General features: G+C 35.9%; 1 protein-coding gene across 1 annotated transcript in view; it reads left to right on the top strand.

The window, feature by feature from the left end:
* Positions 1–4,965: 4,965 nt before the first annotated feature.
* The window catches only part of LOC106114500 (uncharacterized), a 14,237-nt gene continuing 11,660 nt past the window's right edge, over positions 4,966–7,542 (top strand). The window contains exon 1 of the mRNA XM_013307735.1: positions 4,966–5,765. The gene's annotated coding sequence lies outside the window, so the exon portion shown is untranslated. The remainder of the gene's footprint in view (positions 5,766–7,542) is intronic.

Genomic DNA, 7,542 nt, shown 5'->3' with positions numbered 1-7,542 from the left:
AATAGTAATAAATAGAAATAAGACCTGAGCTGTGATATATTTTAATTGGATTTTAATTTATGTTTTACTATTAATTTTTAATTTGTATTTTATTTGAATTTTAATTTTTATTTATTGAATTTTAATTTGGCTTTATTGTATATTTTAATTTTAAATTAGTATTAGTTTAGGTCTTATTTGTATTTTATTGTAATTTATTTGTATCTTAACTTGTATATTTTTTAAATTTGAATTTTTTAAATTGTATTTATCAGATATTTTATTGTAAATTGTAATAGTTTTAACATCGTATTTAAATTGAAATTGTAAATAGTCTTAAGAATTTGTAAAGTTTTATTGATTTTTAATTTAATAAAGAAATAAAGATTGTTGTCGCATCTAAGGTCCCTGACCACCATGTTAGGGGAACGAGAGGGCGGCATAGCGCCGCCCATAAAAAAAAAAAAAAAAATTAGGCCTAAGAATTTTAATTTAAGAATTAACTCTACGAACAACAAGCAAAATTTTTCTATAACTATAGAGTTGAGTATTAACTAAATTTTTCTGCAGCTTGTTACATCCCATTTCTTTTATAAAACAAAGTGGAATATATCATGTTGCACTTATAAAAGGCGTATAGACTGTAAATTGACCAGCCTATTCCTGGGTTTACTACATTTCTAATGTTAAACAAAATTGTTAGAACACTATCTAGTTATGCGATAGCAATATTTGTCCTCGTGTTTCCGACTTTCAATTATCCTGGCCTACTGTTCTCTAAGCCTATATATGGTCTTTTAAATGGATTATTCACTCCAATCTATCCTAAGAATCCAATGGGCTTTCAGAATCATTTCAAACTGATATTTTGCAAATTTCGATTAAGGCACTGTCTAGGTCGCAATTTTAGTCTACTATAAAAATGGGGGAATGAGTTAAACACGTATGGTGGAAGAACAGGTAACAGTATGATATAAGCTTTATTACGTTCATCACCACTCATCATCACCAGTTCTTATTTAATGTATCTATGCGTTATAAATTGAAGAAGATAATGAAGTCGATTAAAAGAAAAACATTCCAATAGGACTTTTTTATAACAGAAGGGGCAAACGAGCAGCGTGAACACCGAGATGTTCAACGGCGCTCATGGTCATCAGCAATACCAGAGGAACCGCAGATGAGGAGATTGAGATGGTGATACGCTCGCTTCTTGAAGGACCTTAAGTCGTAGCTGTTTGGAAATACAGCTGAGGACAGATCATTCCACAACGCTGCTGTGCGAGGCAGGAAGTTCCGCGCAAACCGCACGGTTGTGGATCGAGGAAACTATCATTAGATCGAATCTCCATGACACTTTTCTCAATAAAATAATGCGCAGTTTAACATTTTTTCACTCCATATGTACCTACTCTACAAACGATCTTATCGTAATTAATCACACAAATGCGGTCAATATCATTGTAAAAGTTAGCAGATTTTTTTCCTCGTGTTTACATTCCAGTTTAAATGTGGTCGTTGACTTGCGTGACATCTAATCAGCTATGCAAATCGTGGTCAATAACACTGTCCAGTTTTATTAGAACACAAACGGTTTCAAATCTATTTATATTACTACAGTGTTTAATTAAAAGATATCTGTTCGCACTTTCCACACATCAATTTCTTTGAGTCCTAATGAACGTCTTATTTATGATACTTGGTACTCGTTTACATTTAGCCGTAATTAATTTTATAGGTATTGAAAAGAAAGCTAGACCTAGTAATGTTGACTTCATATCACTATAATAAATCCAGGAAACCTACTATTAGGCCTCTGAAATATACTGATGGTACTTCCTTCAATATTCTTTTATAAGAAGATGCAAAAACTGCACGATCTGACCTGACAATGTTGAATTACACCTTAGTCGTATGGTGCTTACGATTTTTATGATGATGACATCATACTGATTACACATTAGAGCGTCGGTGGCTCAGGGGTTAATTCACTTGTAATCTGCAGGTCCTGGGTTCGAATCCCGCCATGTACCAATGTGTTTTTCGATTTACTTATTCATACGACTTTCTCACGGCGAAGAAAATATCGTGATGCAACCTGCACATATCTGCGAAGAAATTCAACGATATGTGTGTAGTCAACCAACCCGCACTTGACCAACGTGGTTGACTATGGCCTAGTAGCCCCTATCTTAGGGTACTAAACCCTCGGTGGGGACAAATAGTGAGCTGATGATGACGATAACATCATACTGTGGCGAGACTATGGTGGTCTAGAAGATAACTTATAACCTTTTAAGAAACATAAGCAAGAGAATCTGTGTGGGAGATGCACAGTTTATCGTTTTTGTTTTTATTTACCGCTCATGCTATGTAGAATGACGACATCCGAACAAACTGTTTAAAACAATTTCTCTGGCATTTACCGCGATCTTCCGAACTCCTCCCACAACACCTTGTTGTTTGGCATTTCGTTACTGTACGCTTTCCACGCAATTTAATGTCTTATGACTTGTGGAATCAACTGTCGCTTCCGAGACATACATGCTTATGGGTAAAGATGACCTAACAAAAAATTGCAGAATATAGTTGTCCTGAACAGTTTATTTCTCTAACAGATGTTATAGTTAACAGATATTGTTGCTACGTGTTTCATTCTGTAAATCTTTGGAGTTCGTCACTGAGTTTTAATTTCCTTTCATTCCTTATCTTCAACTAATACGTAATTGATCCTAGTGCCTACAATAACACATTACGTTTAACTTAAATTGGCCACCTCAATCTGGCAGTTCCATCGCATCTATGACATTAAGTAGACGTGTTCTGACTTTATGATATGACCATTTAAGCGAAATTGCCAACGTTTAATAGAATATAGTCACTTGTAAAGCATACGTAAACGACCTCTGCACATATAGAATTCTTAGGAAAATTAATTTTTGTATAGAAAGTTAGGTCTTTGAAATCCTAGTTGTTTATGCCGTCCCGCAAAAGCTTGGCTTAGACAATAGCGTGCATAATGTTCTCTGGGAGGTCATTTTAACGGAAACGTCACATTTAGTTGTTATTAAAATGGTCGTATTTCGAGAAAGAAACGTTCGTAGTTAATGTGTGCCAGTTCAAACGTATAGGACTCGTTCGAGGCTCGAGTTGTAAATCTTGTGACGCTTTCCACCCCGAGGTTTGTGGGTTAAATAGTTCATTATCACAACAATGCTGTCGTTAAGTATACATTATTCAAATTAACTTGATCATATACGTTGTTCATGAGTTAAGTGTAAGCTTTCTATGCTGATTTCAATTAATAATGCACTGAATCAATCTTTGTTAACTTCAGCAGTGTTATAATGGTCTTTAGCTATGTAATAGTATTTAATACTTCTCTAGAAACATTACCATTTACACGGTAATTACGTATACTATAAATTAAATTACATATATTTTCTACTCTGTTTTCAACTACATAAATCTACACCGCTAAATTGAATTTTATTCAGTTCGATTTTATCTGTGTGACGTACGAACGCAACAAGGGCGCAATCAAGGAGGCGAGAGGTGAGGGCGGGTGCTTTCTACGCGAGTCTCACGTTATTGTAGCTGAGTTGTACACATTGCAACAAGGGAGCAAGCAAGGCAGTGAGAGGTGAGGGCGGGTGAATTTTACACGAGTCCCACGTTATTGTACCTGAGTAGTACACAATAAGCCTTACTATGGGTTTCAATGCAATAATACTTATACAAATATTGTCGTCTCTGTCTTGTCAAGCAGAATGTAAAGGATGACAATATGTGTCAATGCAAGTTGCATGACAGTCAAAACCAACTGTTACGTAAACACCAATGTAACTCATTAAATTGGAGTGCTGTTTTCATTTGTTTTTGTTAAGCGAAAGCTTTTAAATCAAAGTTTAAATGTGTTCTGTAAATTATTCAGGTAGTTAAGATGGATGAGGAATTTTTATGAGATTGTAATTGAAACAAGGCTGGCGCTTCTTAGAAATCTCATGTGATTTAATATGTATAAAGGCATTTAGGCATTGAAGTAGCGCCAAGATGTATTTGTCAACGGTATGATGTGTCTCTTACTTGAGAAAGTTTATTATCAACTTGTTTTGTTCACGGTCTCGTCCGGGTGAATTTCAATATTCATCATCATCAGCTCACTATACGTCCCCACCGAGGGGCTGGGAGCCTTCCCTAAGTTAAGGGCGATTAGGCCTTAGTCAACCACGCTGGCCTAGTGCGGGTTGGTTGACTTCACACATATCTTTGAATTTCTTCTCAGATATGTGCAGGGTGCATCACGATGTTTTTCCTTCACCGTAAGAGCGTCGGATAAATGTACATATGTAAATCGGAAAAGGAAAAACACATTGGTACATGGCGGGTTTCGAACCCAGGACCTGCAGATTGCAAGTCAAGTGCTTGACCCCTGAGCCACCGACGCTCTAATATCTCTCTATTTCAATATTGCCCTATAATAATTTAAGATGAGCAGGTAAATTCGGAGTGATTTTTTATTATTGAAAAAATTATCTTTACTAATATAAAGAGGAAATATTTGGTGGCTTGTGGTGCATTAAATCGATTTGATTTGATTTTACTGTTGGGAAGCTAATGTAGCTTGTAGCCCCGGTAGACATAGACTATACTTATTACTAGATTTTTTTAATATCGCGCGGACGAGATCGAGGGCAACTAGTATTAATACAATCAAAGTTTACTAAAATAGTCTACAAAAACATAAATTATGTATTCATTTGAATAAATACCGACCATGGACTTGCTAAAAGATACCTAATCAACATAAGCTATTACAAAACAGTTACACGTGTCTAGTCTAGACTACTTTTGATGGTTTCGGGCTATAATAAATTTAAACACACAAAAAAATTAGAAAAGTAGGTGATAGATGTAACGAATTTGACGCAATTCGGCTGTACCAAGCTTGTTACTACGCAGGCAGGGACAAGGGCATCATCACTAGTGGCATATTCGAAGCTTTTTTAAAAAAAAACAAGAGTTCAATGGGTATATACGAGTAGAATTAATTAAACAAATGAAGTATTTGTTATTAAATTATTGTAGTGCGAATTTGTTTAGGCCGCTAGGCGCGGTTTAAGTGTAGGCGTGTTATCCATTAAAAGAAGTACAGGAAAAGGAACACCGCTAACCCAGTGGCCAACTGGCGAAGCGACTTCCAACGATTACTGAGCGACCGAGCATTCCATACCGGTACCGCCGCGCAAACACACGCCATCTGTTAGCTACTATAATTACAAAACGCATTGCCTTCAAATTCACTACTCTATGGTAGAGCTTTAAAGTAACCCCACTATGAGGAGTTACCTATCACCCCTGGGTGCGACGAGCCTTTGTCGTGCGAGGAAAGCGAGGAACGCGCCTCGCATCGCAATTAGCAAAGAGAGTTTTGGCGGCAAGTGAATACAAAGTTGTCATCAATATTGTCGTTGCCAGTTGAAATTACTGACGCGACGGAAGGACTCGCGGACGAACGTGACCGGGGGAAATTTGGCGCGCATTTTTTCTCCACAAACAGTGCAAACATATGTTTTGTTATGCGCGGGCGCAGCCGAAAAGTTTGCGAAATTTTTGGCGAGAATACAGATTTGGAGGCGTGCTCAGGGCACCCGCTATCGATCATTGCATCCGGCGATGATCGCAGTGCAGGACGCAGCTCTCAGTGATCGATTGTGCGAATTACTTGACAAATTACATTGGTGTTTAGTGACAATTCATTGCATTCAAAGCTAACGATTTACGCGGTGAGTTTTAATACATACCAACTATAACAATCAATTAGAAATAATGCTATTTTGACAGAACAGCCAATTTACCTAGTAACCCAGGTTTCAATAAGATTTGATAATAAAGAAATATTATTTAATAATCGAAGTTATTTAATAATATGTTATAATATTATTACATAATTAAAGGGGAATTTTTGCTTTTTATCAAAGTTGGCATCTCAGATTACATTAGTTTTACCATAAATTAATTATTATGTTAAATAACACATATAGTTATGTTATATATTATGATAACGTGTTTATTAAGAATAGAAATCATAAATGTAACTGGATAGTATTAGAATAAATGTAAGATCTCTTGTTTTATCTCGAAACTCGATTTATACTATGCGAGTCCGCGTATTACTTCGCGCCAACAAGTTTACAAAAACACGGTTATTTCTTGCGCGCGACAGGACAGCAATTTATACGTTTTAAAATATCGAGTACATTAAAAAGATAAGATTAAACTATTCATTAAATATTACTAAAGCATCTGTTTTAAATATGTCTTGAGTCATGTCTATTAAAAAAAATATATGTAAATATCTGCCAATATCTTTACTATTAGTTGTAAAAATGTATGCCATCGATTTATCTTTGGTGATAGAGATCATCATCAGCTCATTATAGGCCCCCACCGAGGGACTTGGAGCCTACTCTAAGCTAGGGGTGACTAGGCCAAAGTCAACCACGCTGGCCAAGTGCGGGTTGCATCACGATGTTTTTCCTGCACCGTAAGAACGTCGTACATATGTAAATCGAAAATCGAAAAACACATTGGTACATGGCGGGATTCGAATCCAGAACCTGTCAAGTGCTAAAGCCCCTGAGCCACCGACGCTCTGGTGATAGGGAGATCTAAGAAAAATACTATATATACCGCTTTTTAATAGTCATTGACTAAGTTCTATAAAATACACGCTGCTAACTGTTCGTACATTTTACAAGTACCATGGCATGTTCGTATAATAACAAAAAAATGTAATATTGTATTTAAATTGGCACTTAGGGTTAGTATGATGCTAACTAATCGCGGATTGCTCTAAAAAACTAAAATTAAAAAATTACATATATCGTAGACTAGAATACGTGTAAAACTGGTCCATATGAAACTATACGCCCGAAGGCAATGTATTTGAATACTGAATTAAACATTCAGAAGAACTAATGCAGGTCTTGAGCTAGGACTTAGAAAACTAGATTAATTTTTAGCACCGAGTTGCTCTAATTTTGATTTTTTTTATTTAAACTTTACGTTTCATTTTGACCTCAAGGCAACTAATTTAGATTCGCTTTTATTTTAATATAATATAATTTTTAAATAATATTGTGTCACGGAACCCATAGAGAAATAGAACCCTGTACCCATCTGATCTAATAAAAAAATCAAACCTCGGTCCCCAAAATCGGTCAAGCAAGCTACAATATCAATATCTTAGTTGAATTAACCAACCGTTTCTGAGACCTAAATTTTTAAATAAAACATAGCTTTGACAGCACTGATAACAATATGTTTTAAACCGAGGCTTTGGACTCAAAAACCCACGGTAAAATACATGCGAAAAATTTTTTTGTTTGGAAAAAAACAAAAGCACTAACAATTTGTGAAAACGGTGTATGTATGTACGTAACGAGCTGTCAAATAAAGTCGGTCGTACATCAGTTGAAGCAACAGCGGCGCCATCTGTAGGCGACGATAAAGCGACCTCAAGTTAAAACAATAACACATTTGGCGGAGATGAAATGTTGC

This window comes from Papilio xuthus, unplaced genomic scaffold (genome assembly GCF_000836235.2).
Source record: "Papilio xuthus unplaced genomic scaffold, Pxut_1.1 DF828142.1, whole genome shotgun sequence".
NCBI lineage: Eukaryota > Metazoa > Arthropoda > Insecta > Lepidoptera > Papilionidae > Papilio > Papilio xuthus.
Note: the sequence above shows the minus strand (reverse complement) of the source record. Positions and strands in the feature narration are given on the sequence as shown.